The sequence below is a fragment of the Suricata suricatta genome, chromosome X (assembly GCF_006229205.1).
Source record: "Suricata suricatta isolate VVHF042 chromosome X, meerkat_22Aug2017_6uvM2_HiC, whole genome shotgun sequence".
NCBI classification, from domain to species: domain Eukaryota; kingdom Metazoa; phylum Chordata; class Mammalia; order Carnivora; family Herpestidae; genus Suricata; species Suricata suricatta.
The window spans coordinates 71,822,315-71,841,782 of record NC_043717.1 but is presented as its reverse complement, the minus strand read 5'-3'; the positions used below and the strand labels follow the sequence as shown (position 1 = coordinate 71,841,782).

Below are 19,468 nucleotides of genomic sequence, written 5' to 3'. Positions count from 1 at the left end.
ATTAACAAAATATTGCAATACTTCTACAAAGAAAACTATAAAAACATTGAGAGAAATTAACATAGACCTAAATAAAAAGAGAACTGTTCACTGGCCATTGATTAGAAGACTCTATATATTTTTTAATTTTTTTTAAATTTATAATAGTTTATTGTCAAATTGGTTTCCATATAACACCCAGTGATTCTCCCCACAAGTGCCTCCCTCCATGACCATTACCCCCTTCCCTCCCTCCCCCTCCCCCTTCAGTCCTGGGTTCATTTTCAGTATTCAATAAGGACTCTATATTTTAAAGATGTTTATTTTCCATAATTTGATCTCTGATACAAAATAATAATTCCAATAGGCTTTGTTAAATGGAAATTGACAAAGGGATTAAAAATTTTACATAGAATTGCAAATGGCAATAACAGCATTAAAATCTTGTACAAAAACAAAATTTGATGATTTATAGAAATCAAATTACTTTATTTACAAAGCTATAACAATTTAACCAATGTCTGATTGTTGCAAATACAGAAAAGATGAACAATGGTGTAGAATCTACATGTATACTGCCATTTAATTTATGATAAAAATAACCCATTTTAATGCAGGAGGGAAGAAAATGGTCCTTTTGGAAAGTGGCTCTGGATCACCTTGGTTACTCAATAAATCCAAATGATCCTTTGCATCTATTTCAAACTATATGTGAAATTTAATCCAAATGGATCATAGATTAAAGTGGAAGGTGAAACAAATGAAAGTTATTGATGATAATACAGGATAATGTCTTAAGGACCTTGATATAGTCAAGCATTTCTTAAAAAGGACACCAAAAGCAGTAACCCTAAACAAAAAAATAAATTCCACTTTATTAAAATTAAGACATTAGGAGAGTGAAAGGCAGGTCACAGAATGGGAAAAAATATTTTCAATACCTGTATCTGAGAAAGAACTTAGATTCAGAATTATATAGAACTACAAATCAATAAGGCTAAAGGCAACCTAATTATTTTTTTTATCATTTTAAACAAGGAATTTATTTAAACAACAAGACACTTGAAAGGAAAGCTATCTAGGATTCATTTTTTATCCCTACTTAAAGACAGATTGCCCTATATGTAACAGAACGTACAAAAAATTATAAACTTAGTTTTTCAACGATAAGTGAAAAACATTAAAATTCTCCAATCTAACAAGGTATGCAAGGGTTTTTATGTTGCTCTTTTTTTTGTTAAACAGTGAGAGCAAAACAACTTACTGGAATATAAAGAGCTGAATGAGCATACCACTAATGGAGAAAAGGGCATTTTCACAGAAATGGAGTATTTGCCCTATCCCATCTCCATTTGATGTCAATCAAAACATACTATTGTCCATTTAGTTAAAAAATGAAATAAGCTTGTGCACATACCCAGTCACTTTTATGTTCAATAAATGAACAGGGAAGGGGAAAATGAAATACTAGAGAAAACTATATTGTAGTAGTCAGGATGTGGTAGAACCAAATTGTGATTTTCTAACTGAGACTGTATTCTTGTTCTGAAGGGAGAGAATTCTGGGGTAAAGTAACATGTTCCATTTTTAGTAGACACCTCCGGTCTGCTGCCGGAACACATCAATTGTATCTTCATCTTCCATTTCCAACTGTGCAGGTGTGTCTGTTTCATTGATTGGCTGCCCATCAAATAGGAACCTGATCTGCCTCATTGACACTCCCTGTCGTTCACAATAGGCTTTCATTAGTTTACTAAGTGGTGTATGCCTCTTAATCTTAAACTGTACCACAGAATCATCCTGCCCTGCCACCTTTAAATTAATATGGTCATTGCTCTTAGTCTTAACGCCTTCCTTGGGCTTGTTTTCAGCCATGGCGAGGGCCGGAGTCTCCTCAGCTGCCGCTTCAAAAAAGAGGTACCAGATCCACACCTAATGAGCACACAAGCAGCACCAGGAGCAGCAGAAGGAAGAGGCAACTCAATTATTTTTACTGACAAATCTGGAACAGCTGCATGAAAAACACAATATACAAATGGTCAATAAGACAATAAAATAGACATTCAATTTTGTAGTTATCAAGTAAAGGCAACTTAACATCACAATCAGAAAATACATGCCTTGAGGAATGTTAAAATTTAAAAAATAGACCAGTCAGCATGGATGTGAGAACCAATACATTGTTTGAGGGAACACAAATTGACAGAATTACTTTGGAAAACTGAGAGGCTATACATATTAGAGCTTACCGTATTACACAGTAATTCCAGTCAGGTATATAAACACAACAGAAATGCCTATATATGTGAACCAAAATAACATTCATGGCAACGTTATTTGTAATACTCCAAAATAATAAATAACCCACTGCCTATCAACAACAGAGTGAACTAGTGATGTTATATAGTCATCTAATAAAATTGTACTATGGTGGAAAGGAATGAAGTACTATTACGAACATGGATATATTTCATGACTATAATATTGAACAAGATAACTTAGATACAAAAGGATATGCATGTATGATTCCATTTATGAAAAGTTCAAAAACAGGCAAAATTCATCTATTATGTTAGAAGTCAAAATAGTGGTTTACATTGTAGAGTAATTACTGAGAGGGACATGGCAGAGGCTCTGGGGTGCATATGATGTTTTATGTCTTGACCTGGGTGTTGGTTCCATGTGTGTGTTTATTTTGTAAACAAAAATATCAAGCTGTATATTGAACATACATATACTTTACTGTATGTATGTTGTATTTCAATAAAAATATTTACAAAACTCTAGCAACATCAAGAGCTGTAAAGGATGTGTAGAAATAGATACTCTTGCACATTTTTATTGAAAGTTGATTGTTATATCTCTTTTGAACACTGAAGGTTATATTTATGGAAATTTCAAATATACCTGTCATTGACCAAGAAATTTCACTTCCAGAAATCTATCTAAGTAATCAATATCACTGGTTGCTTACTATTTCTGATTCTCACTCTATGCGTGTGATTGGATTGTTCTCAACTTCCTTAGATTTAGGCATTACCATAGACTGACTTTGGCCAAGGAAATTTGAGTGGAAGTGACATCCCCACAAACAAAATAAAAATGACCAGTGGTTACATAAAAACCAAACAGCCCTCCTCTGCCCCCCAGAACTCCCCAACCTCATTAACAATTAACTAAATCCAAATAATAATAATAATAATAATAATAGGATTTAATTTTTTACTTATTTGGATATACAAACTAGAAAAAGAAAGACCAAGTACAGTGTTGCAAGAGGGCAAGAAACTAAACACTCATGCCCCAGGTGGAAAGTGGGGCAGCCCAAATCAGAACCCATGTCTATCTGTATTCACAGCAGGTGGGCCTGCTCTTCCTGTCACTCATTACTCACTCCTGGTTTACCATCTTAGTGGCAGAATCCCTGGTCTACCATCTTAGTGGCAGAATCTTTGAAGGTACCCCTAACCATGCTACAAATTGTGTCATGTGCTACATTTCAAATCACTAATTCTCACACTACCTCCAAATCTGTCTGAAAAGTAGAAATTACAAATATGTTGAAGCTATAACTGTAGCTTGCATTGCTATCTGGCAAGAAATGAGACTGAACTATCAGTCAACTAAGCTACCATGTATATGATGTAGTCTTTTTGGATTCAGGGACAATTTCTGTACCATAAATGAAAAATAAGGAGAGGGGTGTGACATGATGGGGTCAACTTTTATGGCATCAGTTTCTAGTCTCATTTCCCCCAAAAAGGAATCACTTAACCATGTTTTTTTTTTTTTTTTGTCTTTCTTATACTCACTCTACCAATGAGAACCAGATAGTTCATGAGGGGGAGTGGTCTGGATAGAAGTATTCTAAATTTTTTTTAATGTTTTATTTATTTTTAATACAGAGAGAGACAGAGCATGAGAGGGGGAGGGGCAGAGAGAGAAGGAGACACAGAACCGGAAGCAGGCTCTAGGCTCTGAGCTAGCTGTCAGCACAGAGCCTGACGCAGGGCTCGAACCCACAAACGTGAGATCTGACCTGAGCTGAAGCCGGAGGCTTAACCAACTGAGCCACCCAGGTGCCCCAACCATGCTATTTTTGAATTTGCTCCTTTCATATAATTTGATATCACTGCATATCACTTCAAGGATTTTGACTTCAATCATTTTATCAGGCTACTTTAGTATTCCGTTGTAATTATGTATATATGTATATAGGTAAATACTTCATACAGTATCATAACCATTAAGAAAAAAATTTAATATCTTCTTTCTCTTTTCCTCATTCTTTCTTTCTCCCCTCCCCACCCCTCCCTTCCACAGTCTCTCTTCTCATCTTAGAAAGCATAGAAATACTGACAAATAGCAGATGCTGACCAGAGCTAGACATCTACATAGGTAAATGACAAGGAAGACACACCCAGGGTAGTCAGACAACTAGAGACAAAAGATATATAAGAAAATTCTATTAACTAAAGACAAGGATGTATGTGTATGTGGGAGAAGATGTGTGTCTAACGAAATGGGATATATCATTTTCAGTTTCTTTTACTCTAATTATAACACTGATCTGAAGAGAGAGACAACAAGAGAAACACACTCCAACCAGTCAGACAACTCTTGATATCAAGTACTTTTGCAGCACTGTACTAACCAAACCAGGCCCATGGAAAATTCCATCTTCACCTAAGGATAAAACTGTGTGTGTGTGTGTGTGTGTGTGTGTGTGTGTGTGTGTGTGTGTCTAACAAAATGTCAGAGTCCATTTTCAGCTTCATAAAAGATGCTGAAATTACAAAGAATGAAATATATACAATTAGTAATCTTATCAGTTAGAAACATTTGGTATTAATATTTAGTTCCATAAACATCCACATTTCTATTCTATTGCTGTTGCTTGAATTGTATCCCCCTAACAGATATGTTGAAGTCCTAATGCCTGTTACCTATGAATGTGACCTTATGTGGAAATAGAGTCTTAGTGATATAATCAAGTTAAGATGAGATCATACTGCTTTAGGATCCTCATCCAGTATGAATGGTGTCCTTATAAGGAGAGAAGAAGAGAGATATAGAGACAGAAAGAGAGAAATGGCATGGGAAGACACAGACACAAAGGAGAGAAGGCCATGTGAAGACAGAGGCAGAGATTGGAATGATGTATTTACAAGCTAAGGAATGCCAGTACTTGCCAGTAACTACCAGATGCAAGAAAAAGCAAGGAAGAATTCCTCCCCTACAGCCTTCAGAGAGAGCATGGACCTGCTGACACCTTGATTTTTGACTTCTAGCCTTCATAACTGTGAATAAATTTCTCTTGGTTCAACACACGCAGTTTGTGATGTTTTGCTATGGCATTTCTACTAACTAACATGCTGTTAATACATTAAAAAAACTATTTGATTAAGGATATTGGCCTGTAGTTCTCTTTTTTTGTTGGGTCTCTGTCTGGCTTAGGAATCAAAGTGATATGTGCTTTGTAGAATGAGTCCGGAAGTCTTCCTTCCATTTCTATTTTTTGGAATAACTTGAGAAGGATAGGTGTTACCTCTGCTCTAAATGTCTGGGTGGAAGCTTGAACCAATTGTTGTATATTCATAATAGAGGGTTTTCTTTAGCTATCAGAGAAAGAATAAGTTACATCTATATTAATGATTTGGATAGATATTCACGATATGCCAAGTAAAATATACACACACACATAGGATACTGGTAAAAGTATGGAATAATATATAGTACATTTCTGGACTTTGTAGGTAAGGAAGGAAAATGTGTGTTTATGTAAAATTATATATGTTTTTAATTAGATCATTAGTTTATTCCATTGTTTTTAGTGAACACATGGTAATTTTATAATTCTTGAAGGACATTTGACCACAGTTGAAAAATATAAAAATTTGAAAACCTTTTATTTAATATGAATATATCAGTTGAAGAAAATATTATCATTTATTATAAGCTTAAAACTTCTAATAACTTTAGTACCTAAAAGTAAAAAGAAATAACATATTGCATAAACTCTGAGTATTTAGTGCCACAAACATAGAAAATGTGTTTAAATTATGAGTCATTTCACAGAAAAATCTCTATTTGTAATATACACTTATTTCCTTAGAAGGGCCAAAACATCATTACAGTAATATGAAATTTTATTTATTCAAAAATCCTCATTGATGACAGACAAAGTTTGGATAAAATTACTTAGGAGGTGTTATAATAGCATTTGCAGAAGCCAGATAAAAAGGATGTTACAAACAGCTCTTTTGAGAGGCTCTTCAGGGTCATTTACTTGTTTTTGCGATGTGTTTCCTTTTCAAATTTCTATTTCACCATGTAATTTTGAAGTAGCTCCTGATTACACTAAATAACCACTGTTCTACAAAATTTGATATCTTAGCAAAATTAAATAGCCTCTGTGACATTAATTTTCTTCTTTTCAACACATTGCTATCATCATGGTCTTCACTCTAATTTATTGTGAGGGGTATAACAGTGTCAGTATTTTCCCAGTCTGCTAAAGACTGGTAAATGACTGAGACCTGTTATAGTATGTATATTACAAGTGGTACTGTCATGATGTCCCAGAGATTATCTGCAGCAGATTTTACTGGTCACAATCACAGCTTAGTGAATCACAATGTCTTCATGCACCATGCATAAATAGAATAATAAATTGAATGCTTCATGTGTGCCAGGAACTGTACTAAGCAACGCCCAAGGATAATATTATTAAAAATAAATAATTATCCAATTGGAGAGATATTATTATCTATACGTTAAACCAAGGGTCAGAGTTTAAGCCATTTGTCAGGCAGCAAATAGCAAAGCTGTGGTTTGAGTTTAAGGCTTATGACCTCTGGCTGTATTCTTATAAGCTATACTATTTCCCATAGTATCTGAGATATACATTACTGGAGTTCAAGAGTACCTGGTTCTCCTCCATTTTATGTATGTCAGAAGGGTATATTTCCTAGTCCTACTGTAATTAGGGCCATCTAACTAGTTCTAGACAACAGGCTGAAAACAGAAATTTTATTTTTTGTTTTCAGGTTGAAATATTTAATTGCTGAGATGTTCATCATCACTATCAGGGAAATGCAAATAAAACCTACAATGAGATGTGAACTCACACCTGTCAGTATGGGTAAAATAAACAAAAGAAGAAACAACAGGTGTTGGCAGGGACGTGGAGAAAAGGAATAGCCATGCAGTATTGGTCAGATTGTAAACTGGTGCAGCCACTGCAGTAAACAGTATGGAGCATCATCAAAAAGTTAAATAGAACTACCCTATGACCCATTAATCACACTACTGGGTATTTACGCAAAGAATATTAAAACACTAATTCATAGTGATACATGCACCTCTATGTTTATAACAGCATTATCTACAATAGCTAAATTATGGAAGCTGACCAAGTGTCAATTAATTGATACATGGACAAAGAAGAAGTGATATATATATATATATATATATACACACACACACACACACACACACACACACACACACATAGTACAATGGAATACCATGGAATATTATTCAGCCATAAAAAAGAATGAAATCTTGCCATCACAACAACATAGATGGAGCTACAGAGTATAATCCTAAGTGTAATAAGTCAAAGAAAGACAAATACCATGTGATTTCACAGATATGTAGAATTTGAGAAACAAATGAGAAATGAGCAAACGGAAAAGAGAGAGAGGGAGGGAGGGAGTGAGAGAGTGAGAAAGAGAGAGAGAGAGAGACAAATCAAGAAACAGACTATTAACTATAGAAAACAGACTGATGGTTGTCACGATGAGAACAGGGCGATTTATGGAATTGTTGAATCACTCTATACTGTACATCTGAAACTAATATAACACTTTATATGTTAACTAACTGGAATTAAGAAAAAACTCAAAAAAAGAAATATTAATTGCCAATGTGCAACTCTTCCTACCTCTCTTCTCTACTTGCAGCAACTATAGGAGACATTGTGTTGAGATGCTAGAGCTTCCAGTTTCAAGTGGCTTGATTACTCAGTCACCATATAGAGGGAAGATATTCTGGAGAGTTACCTGAATTCACAATGATGTAATTTGTGTGAATCAGAAGCATGCTTTTGCTGTGTTAAACTATCGAGATTGTAGGACTGTTTGTTACTTTAGCCTAGCTTAATCCACCTGATTAATATAGAATCTGGTACTAAAAATGCAATATTGACATAACGAAAACCTGAAGTGTGACATTGGCTAAGTGTTTCTGTGGTAGGAGTTTTCAGTGGCGATAATTTGTTGAAATTATAACTTATAATGGACTTAGTGCATATGATTAGTGAGTTTGTAGGTATAAGGGAAGAGTTTGGAAAACAGTGCTAGTAGAGAAATATTATAGGGGATGAGGCTAGAAAAGAATGTTACTACTGTTCATAGTAGTGTTAGTGGTGTTTGTTGGCTGCTGCTGGTTTGACTGGTGTGATGGCTTTTTTATGTGTCAACTGGACTGGGCTAAAGGATGCCCAGTTAGCTAGTAAAACATTGTTTCTGGGTGTGTCTGTGAGGAAGTCTCCAGAAGAGATTAGCATTTCAATCAGTAGACTGAGTAAATATTGTCCTCACCAATGTGGGTGGGCATCCATCAATCTGTTGAGGGCCTGAATGGAATGAAAAGGTGAAGAAAGGGCAATTCATTCCCTCTGCTTAGGCTGAGACTCCTTTTTTCCTGCCCATGTACATCAGCACTTGTAGTTCTTGTGCTCTGAAATTCAGACTGGAAATTGCACCATCAGCCCCTGAGTCTTAAGTCTTCGACTCAGACGAATTACACCATCGATTTTCCTATTTTCCTGTTTTTCCACCCTGCAGATGGCAGACTGAGGGACTTCGTAGACCTCATAACAGCATAAGACAATTCTTATAATGAGCCTCCTTTTATATATATCTATATATGTCCCATTGGTTTTGTTTTCCTGGTGAGCCTAGATTATAATTGGTAAGAATAGTATAGGAAAGAGGTGAGCTCAGTAAAGTATTAGCTTATTTGCAAATAGCAATAAAGGGGAATAGAGAGTATATGAATTTCATATATTTTTTGGTTGGAAAACTCAACTGGTTTTCAATGTCAAACTGTAAAGTAAAAAAGATTTAGATAGCTTGTGATCGGCAATACACATTAAGCGGTTTCAAATTATTAAAATGTATCAGGGGAAAATTAGACTAATGGTGTGACACCCTATAAAACTTTTCAAATAAATAAAATACTCAGGGTAAACATTATCTTAATGAGCTGGTCTTTTCACAGAAGACTGACATCCTCAAGTTAATCCACATTAAAGAAACATGGAGATGTGGGCACAAGAAAGAAAAACATAAGCTATAGCAAATTGGAGAGCTATGCTTGCAAAAGAAGTATGGGTGTAGATATTGGCACATGTTGCTGACTGAAATGAAAGCTAAATTTTTGAGACAATTGAACTGTTAAACATATCATAGGCTGAAATGAAGAAAGCCTGTGAAAAAGACTTAAACCAATCCTTTAACTTCAGCATTAAAATAGTCTATGCCGTCAAACTCAATTTAGGTCATATGACTCAAAACAATCATTAGGCTACCAAAATTCTACACAAAAAAAAAAGCTGAGGAAGATGCATACCCCCCAAGGAAGACATATTCTGTAATGCTCACTTCAGATATATAAAAGGAAGATAATAGCAAAGGAAGGTGAGGATGAATCATGTAGCCACAGAGAAGAATTAACATAAAACCTGATACAGAGAAAAGAATCATGGCCTAATGAAGGAACACCTCTAATCTCCTGGGTAAGAGATACTCACAATACCTGCTATATATGTGTGACTTCTTTTTGTCTCCCATTATTTGTCTCTGCAAAGGAGAGTATTTAGAATGGTTATTCTCTTTTTGTTCCACAACTATATATTAGATCAGGTAGAGGGCAGATGACTTGACCTTTTAATTCATAGGTCTCAGGAGTAAGGAGAGCCATAACTTGACTTGATGGAAGGAATACTGCAAATCATCTGCAGATTCTAGACTTTCAAGTGTGCTTGAATGGGATGTGTCTTTTCTTCCTTGGAGAGGAGTTAAGTATGTTTTCCCCGTGGAAAGAAGAATGAAGCAAATATTTGGTAGGCTGTATGGAGATTATTAGTGCTTACCAATATCAATTTCTCCTCTACATTTTGGGCATATAAAAGATCACATTTATCATTTTTTTGGATGTAAATATGGCCACAAATAAATTTTAATATAAATGTAGTAGCTATTGTGTATTGTCCATTCTAGCCTTCTAATTGCAGTTGGAGCTCTAATAGTAAATTAGGTTCTAACAATTTGATAGACTTGTTGGATTATTTATGAGGTAGAGGTGAGGCTATTAATGAGGACTAATGTTGGCCAATGGGCTATGAGAACAAGTGACATTCTCTTTTAGGCAGGAACATTTAATTGCTTTGTGTACTTTCCACCCTTTTTGTGGCAAAAAAAGTGGTCTTAGGTTGAGATAGTAGTGCTATAACTCAAGGCAACTAAAGAGTTACCACTTGGAGGAGAACTGCTTTATGCAGCCATTTGATTATGTTGAAATATTTGGGTTGTCTGTTACCATGGCATGGCCTATCGTATTCCTATCACAGTTATGAAACAATTGTTATTATTATACAATTATTAAGTATAAAAAGAAATTAGAAAGTTTGTTAAATATCTCCCAAACATCTTCAAAGAATCGTTCTCTTATGCTATACAAACAAATCTAGGCCCACACAAACATACATAGATATTAAATTAATTTTACAAAGATAGCAAAACCTTAACAAAAGCCTGGTAAGGAGAACTAAGAATAGACTAATTTCACTTTTGAGTAGAAGTACATAAATTCCAAAATAAATGTAGTAGATATTGTGTATTATCCATCCTACCCTTCTAATTGCAGTTAGAGCTCTGATAGTGAATTAGGTTCTACCAATTAGATAGACTTGTTGGATTATTTGTGAGGTAGAAGTGAGGTGCTGCTGCTGCTGCTTCTGGCAAGGTCATGGATAAGAGAATGGCAACTCCATTTAGCAGAGACCACCTTTGAGTCCAGGTGTGCCAGACACATTTGGATCTCCAAATTGCACTTTCACAAATATATCTCTGACTTGTTGTGTGCATGTCAGCCAGCTTCCGTCCTTAGCCAACCCCACTGTTTGCACACTGCGGGTATGAGTGGAGTAGCTATGATGGTAAGGAAAGAGGCTATCCACAGGTTCAAAAGCATGGAATACTCAGCAAGAACAGCCAGAATCTCTGTTGCAAGTTAATTATTTCAGACCATTCTACCATAGAGGATGGCATGATTTGTCTTTAACAAAATTGACACCTTCTCCAGATATGGGTTTAGCTTGTTTTCTCTGCCCTCAGTATTTCTGTTGGTATCATCATTTGAAGCTTACAAAGTGCCTGATTCAAGGGACTCATTTTATGATGAAGGAGGCGTGGTAACTGACACATGACCAGAGGTCTGATAACATAACATATAATCCAGCATCACCTGGTGCAGTAAATTGATTGAATGACCTGGTAAAGTCTCAGTTAAGACACCAGACAGAAAACAACACCTTGCAGAGTGGAGTATTTTCCTCCAGAATGAGGAATATATACTTATATATCAACAACTGATATGTGGTACTTACTATATTCCCTTTTTCTTATTTGGGAGAAAGAGAATCTTAAGCAGGCTCCATGCTTAGGGAGGAGCCTGACATGGAGCTTGATCCCATGACCCTGGTATCATGACCTTAATAGCAGAAACTAAAATATTTTGTGTAGAAATGTCACTGTATGTGTGTGTTTGTGCATGTGTGTGTGTCATTATGAAAAAGTAGGTGTTAATCTTAACAAGAAACATTTATGGAGCTTACTTCCTTTCAGATAGGTAGTTTGTAAACAATAAATGCACACATATCTATATTTATTTTGTTAGAAATGAAATGCTATGTAATTTATAACATAATGGTTCTTGCTGATATCCCATTTTGGATTCCTAGAACACTTCAACTTGTTACATCATTTGATCCTCACAACAAACTTGTGTGGAAGATTAATAGTAGTTTCCATGCCGTGCATTTGTTGTAATGATAAAATGAATTAATCTGCAAGAAGTCCCTAAGCACACTGCAGGCGAAGGTAATGTTTATCATTTTAAAAAGTCATTTTTGTACATTATATCATCATCATCCCTGTTACTATTACTATTGCTCTTAATACAACCTATGTCACTCATGATACTAGTAATAAGTTCTTTGATTACCTATTAACATGCCCTAAATCATTTATTGAACACCTTATAACAAGTTGTTTAAGTATGTTCATGGTGTCCTATTTAATTTCCATATCAAATTTAGTAATATTTCAACATAATTATTGATAAATAAGAAAATAATAATCTATCTTTCACTCTACATGTTAATTTTAAGCTTCTGATTATCTTTTAATATTATTTTTCACATGCATGCAAACATATATAGACCAATATTCAATTTTACATCCCAATGGTGCATTGACTTTCTTTTCATTGAAAAGGAAACATACTATACCCCATGGTTATGCAACACCTTTACTGCCTAGAATATTCCATGAATATTCATGTGAAATATATAAATATTGTATATTTCAACCTGTGTGTATATAGAATATGAGGTTAATTAAATGGTACTTTTGGGTTATAACTTACAATACTTCTAGATTCCTCCATTGCATGTGTTCTTTTTTTTTTTTAAGTTTATTCATTTATTTTGAGAGAGAGCGAGCATGAGCAGAGGGGCAGAGAGAAAGGGAGAAAGAGAATCAGAAGCAGACTCCGTGCACTGTCAGCACAGAGCCCTACGTGGGGCTCTATCTTACGAACTATGAGATCATGACCTGAGCTGCAATCAAGAGTCTGTACCTTAACTGACTGAGCCACTCAGGTGCCTCCCATGTGTTTTGTTCTATTAAACATTTTTATCATTTTATCATTAAGTTAGTTTTCATAATTGCATTATAGATTGATTCCATGATTTGGTGCTTGTTCTCAAGCTAGTGTGGGTTATTGTGACTTATTGTGTCTTATGTGTCTTGAGCCACTGTATCCTTTTCAAAGTTAATCTAGTGGGATATCACTTGGTTAATATCAAATGAAGATCATGGCTTTCAAAGTGACAATATACCTGGAAAAGGAAATCAGTGTTGCTTTTTAGAGACTGACATTTTATATGGTCTCATGATGAGTAGTGTGAATTTATTTACAGTTTAAGGAAATAATTAAATTCCTTAATCAAGTTCTTTTGTAAAAATAGTTCTTAATTTTCATTTATTTTTGAGAGAGAGAGAGAGAGAGAGAGAGAGAGAGAGAGAGAGAGAGAGAGAGAGAGAATAAGCAGGTAAGCAGGGAAGGGGCAGAGGAGGACAGAGGATCCAAAGCAGGTTCTGTACTGACAGCAGACAGCCCGATGCGGGGCTTGAATCCACAAACCTCAACATCATGACCTGTGCTGAAGTTGGACACCTAACCGACTGAGCCACCCAGCAACCCTCCCAAATCAAGTTCTGAGCCACCCAGGCGCCCCTCTCTCATCAATTTCTTAAGGAAAACTATTGTTCACCCACACAGTCAGCCTAGGCAACTGTGAGAAAAATCACTGTATATTTCATTGCTCTTGGTCAAAATCAGTTTCATGATTCCTCAGTATGAAAATGTTACCTATTTTCCTCCCAGCTTTAACTATGCATGGTTGGGATTATATTTCCCATATTTCTAGGTGGAGAATGATAGCTTTATATTTTGTGAATTGTAGTAAATAAAGCCTCATTCTATATCACCATAATCAGTGAGTTGCAAGGGACCACCTCAATTCTTAAAACTCTGCTTTCCCATAATGGATTGAATCGGCTTTGCTGTCAGTCCCTATAAGGTGTTCCAGTCCTCCAACTGAAGCATCAATAACTGGAGACTTTTTGGCTTAAAGGAAAACAACCAAATAGTGGTGGTAAACTATTGCTAATAGAAGCAGAAAAGAAAACATATATCCTGGTGGTTAAGCAGTTTGTAAATAGAAAATGAACACATTACTTTTTTTAGGTATGGAATTTTCATTGTGATAATGTAACCTATTAATTTATCTGTTGCTTTTCAAGTTCCAGAAGTATTTACCTATGTTGTCTCATTAATCCTCATGACAAACCGGTGTCCTTCAATTAGTACAAGATTCAGTGATACGGGTTTATTGAGAAGGATAGGAGATAATCCACGTCAAGGCCTCAGAGACATTGCATGCTTGGTAAGTCACCAGTTACACAATAGAACTACTCTTTTTCTTTCTCCTCTTCATAGTATTAATGGTAGTACAAAATATATTTACTACTACTACTTTTATTAGTAAGAATAAGAACACATTTAATAATTACCTTTTATTACCTGTGTAATTTGGTTGTCAGCAATGAAAACAACTGCTTTTAGTTGATATATTTAGACCATGGTAGCCACATGGACTCCAGACACAATAGAGACATAGAGGAGCTAAACATGGGGAATGCAGAGAGGGTGTTAATATTCACTTATAATAAGAACTTTTCAAAAAATAATTAATTGTATGTAAATAATTTCTTAATAGGATATCACTGGCAATAATGAACTTGGGCTGATGGGTATGGAAATAAATGTGGTAAGAATATATAATCACTTATGTGTATTTTTCACATTTCAGGTAACAAAAGTATTTAAATTTTTTTAAGTTTAGAGAGAAAGAGTGCATGAGTGAGGGAGAGAGGCAGAGAGAGAGAGAAAGAGAATCTCAAGCAGGCTCCACGCTCAGCACACAGCTGACGCAGACTCAATCCTACCACTCTGGGATCATTACCTGAGTTGAAGTCAAGAGTAGGATGCTCGACCAACTGAGTCACCCAGGTGCACCAGGTAACCAAAGTATTTTAAATTTATTACCTCATTCAAATATAAAACAATCCTGTGTTGCAAAATGCATGATAATTTTATATGATAAAGGACTATGAGAATAAACAAAATAAGTCAAAGGTCTATATGATGTATGCTGCTTGATAAGATCTTGTTCATCTATTGATACAGGTACCTAATATATTATACACTCCAGATTATTGCTTTTTAGGGAATGCTGCCTCTTCTTAGATGTCTGAGAAGGATACAATGAGGTTGTGTCTAGCAATTGTGCTTTTGCTCCTGTTTTTATTATATTTATATTTTCATTGTGTGTGCTGGCTGATTTTTGTTTGTGGACAGGGAACCTATTGAGTTTTACGTATTTACTTTTTGCTATGACATCTTACTTTGATATCCTTCTCATTATTTTCAGACCATTTTACTTGGATGATTACACTTACAAGTTTTAAATAAACATCATACCCCTTAATTTCATTGGTAAGTGCTTTAAATCATAATACCAAAAGATAAAATAGCACCCTCACTTTTGGATTCGCCTTTCTCAGCAATACTCAACTCTCTTCTAAGAGTTCATTTTATTCAGAGAACTGAGCTCCAAGAATCATAACTTTGGAAGAACACTGTGTCCTTCTAATCCAGCTTTACCATGGGTTCTTCCTGAAGTACTGACATCTAGAAAACTTTGGGTATGGGAAAAAGGGAATTTTAACTCGCATTAAAAATTCCTAAGAGAACTTACTTCTTGGCAATTAGATAAGTAAGTTTCAAGTAGAAATTCCACCTGTCTTATTGAAATGGAATTTGGCAGTTGTAGAATTTATGGTTGTGATACTATGACTGCTTCTGCATTTCTGTGGCTTTTCAGTTTCTAATGTATTTTCTATATGCTTTCTCAATTAATTCTCATAAAAATATGAGCTGTAGAATTATTAGTTGTCTCCTTGATATCTTTGTTGTGAGTTTCAAATATGAAAATTCACATGAAATTCCAGAGTACAATATCTGGAAAGAAAAGAATCATTCACCAAAATTTCCTTTTTATTACTACTACTACTGTTGCTACTACTAGATACCTATATCTAATTCTGTCTTATTAACTCTACAATGAATTTTTATAGTAATATGAAAAACATGTTTATCACTCCAACCATATGATAGATAGTTTTGTGGATAGTTTTGTTTTACATATACATACACATGTACATATACATATATATATACACACATATATATAAAGGAGCATGTTTTACTTATTATTTTTCAATTTTCTTTTTTTCTATAATAATTCCTGGATACCCATGCCAAGATGGATGATTTTTTTATTATAATTCAAGCCTCAGAGCACTGCAGACACATGCTGGGAGAAAGTTAATGGTTGCCAATAATAAACTTCCTTGATTTTGTTAATTTAGCATTAATCAATCAATCAATAAATGTATATCAGAATACAACCAAGTATGATATTGTTTTTGGGATAACCTAGATTGAATGTGTACATATATGCATATGCACATATGTATACCAAAACAAAATAAGTCATCTTAACTTTTATTATCTAATATTAGTAATACTAATTATGACTGATTCAAATTATGACAGGGAACAGCACTTTAGAACCACTTCCATACTTCACTGTATGAAGAAATAAATAAGGGATGTGCCTCTATCATCCAGGAGTTCAAAATCTAGTGAGGAAAACAAACACAGACATTGACATTAATGTTGACAGAAGCTAGAATATATTCAGTGCTATGTTAGAACTACAAACAAAGCCTTGTGCAAGGAGAGATGAATCCTGACTTTCTAGAGTACTTCTCCTTGGAACTGGACAAAAGCTGGGGATTTGGGGAAGGAGTTATTTATAGGAATAAGAATTGCACAAGTGGTTGGTATTTTGCTTGTCAGCTGCCTCTGAAGTCTGAGCATAACAAATGGGATGCTGAAGGCAAGGAATCTTCTAGAAATTTACAAACATGGCTTTGTGTTAAAAGAATTTACATCTTGGGGTGGGAGGTTGGGCAAAATGGGTGAAGGAGAGAGGGAGATACAGTCCTCCAGTTATGTAATGAATAAGTCACAGGAGTAAAAGGCACAATGTAAGAAATACAGTCAATGATATTATAATAGTGATGTAACCAGACAGATGGTGGCTACACTTGTGGTGAGCACACCATAATGCATAATTTGTAAAATCACTAAGTGGTACACCTGAAACAAATGGAACATAGTGTGTCAGCTATACTTAAGTTACTATGTATACACACACACACACACACACACACACACACAACTCTTTTAAATCTAAAGTGCTAGGCAAATATAGGGTACTATAAAATACAATACTTTTCATGGCAACAGCAGAAAAAATAATGCATTATGAAAGTAATTTTATTTTTATGTGACTGTGAATACACATATTCTTCCCAGAAAAAAGAAATTGCCCTGTAGTTTCTTTGTAAATAATAAGTCAAATAAATGGAGTAAAATTAAAGTGAAAGTATGTTGCCCAGACGGCATGGGAAATGAAAGGTCTAGATGACCTGAGGATAGATAAGGTTGTGAGCAGATTACATTCCAGGTCAAATAACTAGAAGTCCAACACTCTAACATTCCACAACTACCTGGAACTAACTATACCCATAACTAACTATAAATATAACCAACTATAATTAATCATAAAGATATTCAACCAGAACTAGCAATAAATAGCAGTCAAAACTGGTTAACATTCATGAGAATAATTATAACTGGCTAATAATCACAACTAGTAACCACAGTGAGTGAATAGATATAATCAGTAACCATAATGAGTCAAGAATCATAACCAAACATAAGTGCAACAAACCATGACTAAAACTAACCAGAATTACAAACTAACCATGCTTAGTAACTATAAATAGTAAATAGTTATACAATGACCACACATATTTAGTCACTATAATGAGCAACTGTGACTACTTAGTAGCTAAATCTTGTAGCCATAACTAATGAAGAATAATAAACCACAAAATAAAGAACCACAACTATACCAAGTAACTACTACTAACCACACATAACAACCACAACTAGCTTGTACCCACAACTATAAATGATAACCAGTTAGTAGTAGGAATAGAACATATGAACAGAACACATAGAACAAATATAACCAGGAACATAACTAGTTAGTAGCCATAACTAATACACACAACTAGTTAGTAATTAAGCAACATCAACTAATTAGCCAATCATAACCATAAGTAACCATAATTATAACAAACCATAATTACAACTAATCATACATAGTAAACACAAGTAGTTGGCAGGATAACTACTAACCACAAATAGTTATAGCCATAAGTGACAACAACTAATTAGTAGGCACAAATACTCAAGAATAATAACCACCCACCACTGTACCTAATATATGTGCCTTTGTGTTGAAAGACATTACCCTTTATATTCTCTGTAAGTAACAAGTCAAGTGATTGTGATTGAATAAAATAGTGTTGCCCAGTACCATGGATTATAAAAGCTTTGAAAGATCTGAAGATACATTTGTGAGTTTATTACATTCTAGATCAAATAACTATAATTTGAACACCATAACTACCTATAACCCACCATACCTATTAAAACTTATACTCATAACTGACTACAATTAACCATAAGTACAACTAACCACAATTACTACCAAATATTACCTGTAACCACAACTACCACCAATGATATCTAGTGGTCACAATCAGTTACCACAAGCAGCTAGTAGCCAAGTTTAATAGTCATGATTAGTTAGCAGTCATGAATGGTGTCCATTGCTAATTGGTAGTCATAACTATTCACAATGAATAGTTAGCCATGGTGACTATGTTTGGCAAGAATTAACTAGAATTATCTATAACTAGGACCCATAACTAGTTAGTAACTAAAAATAACTATATTAGCTGCAATTAATTATAGATAACCATAAGTAGCTTAACCATAACCGTAACTATAACTTTATAACTATAGCTAATTATAGCAAAACCTACAGTGATAACAATAATGATAACTATTACTGACTATAATATAACCATATTGGAGACAAAAATTGATAATATAGAAACTGACTACCAAAAGTTCTCCTAAATTCTGTATAACTGCACTTGATGTTGGGATATGAGAATGCAGCAATGTGGGAAAAAAGGGAATGTTTGGTGCTTTGGGAAAGCTAGAATGTGAAGAGAAAGTGTAGGTCCTGCTCTGAGGTTTATGCTCTTTTGGACAAGCTGCTGCCTGGGTAAGACGAAAAGAAGGTAGCCAACTTCGAGCCCCAATTAGGTTGAGAGCTATGGATTCCAACTGCCTAGTAACATATAGGGCTAGAGGAGAATGAGGGACTGTTAGTTCTAGGAATGAAGATTGGGATAGATGGCAGAACATGAATGCTAATTGACCAAGTGCATGAGCGTAATAGTTGTAAGGACTAGGTTGGTGAAGTAATGCTGAAAAGTATTTCCCAGTCCAAGAAGGCAGGAAAGGGAACATAACTGAGAGTGTGTTGTTTAAAGGCTTTATTTTTAGAGGCTAAAGT

General features: G+C 34.8%; 1 pseudogene; it reads right to left on the bottom strand.

Moving 5' to 3' along the window:
• Window positions 1-824: 824 nt before the first annotated feature.
• The window catches only part of LOC115283830, a 121,217-nt pseudogene continuing 102,573 nt past the window's right edge, over window positions 825-19,468 (bottom strand).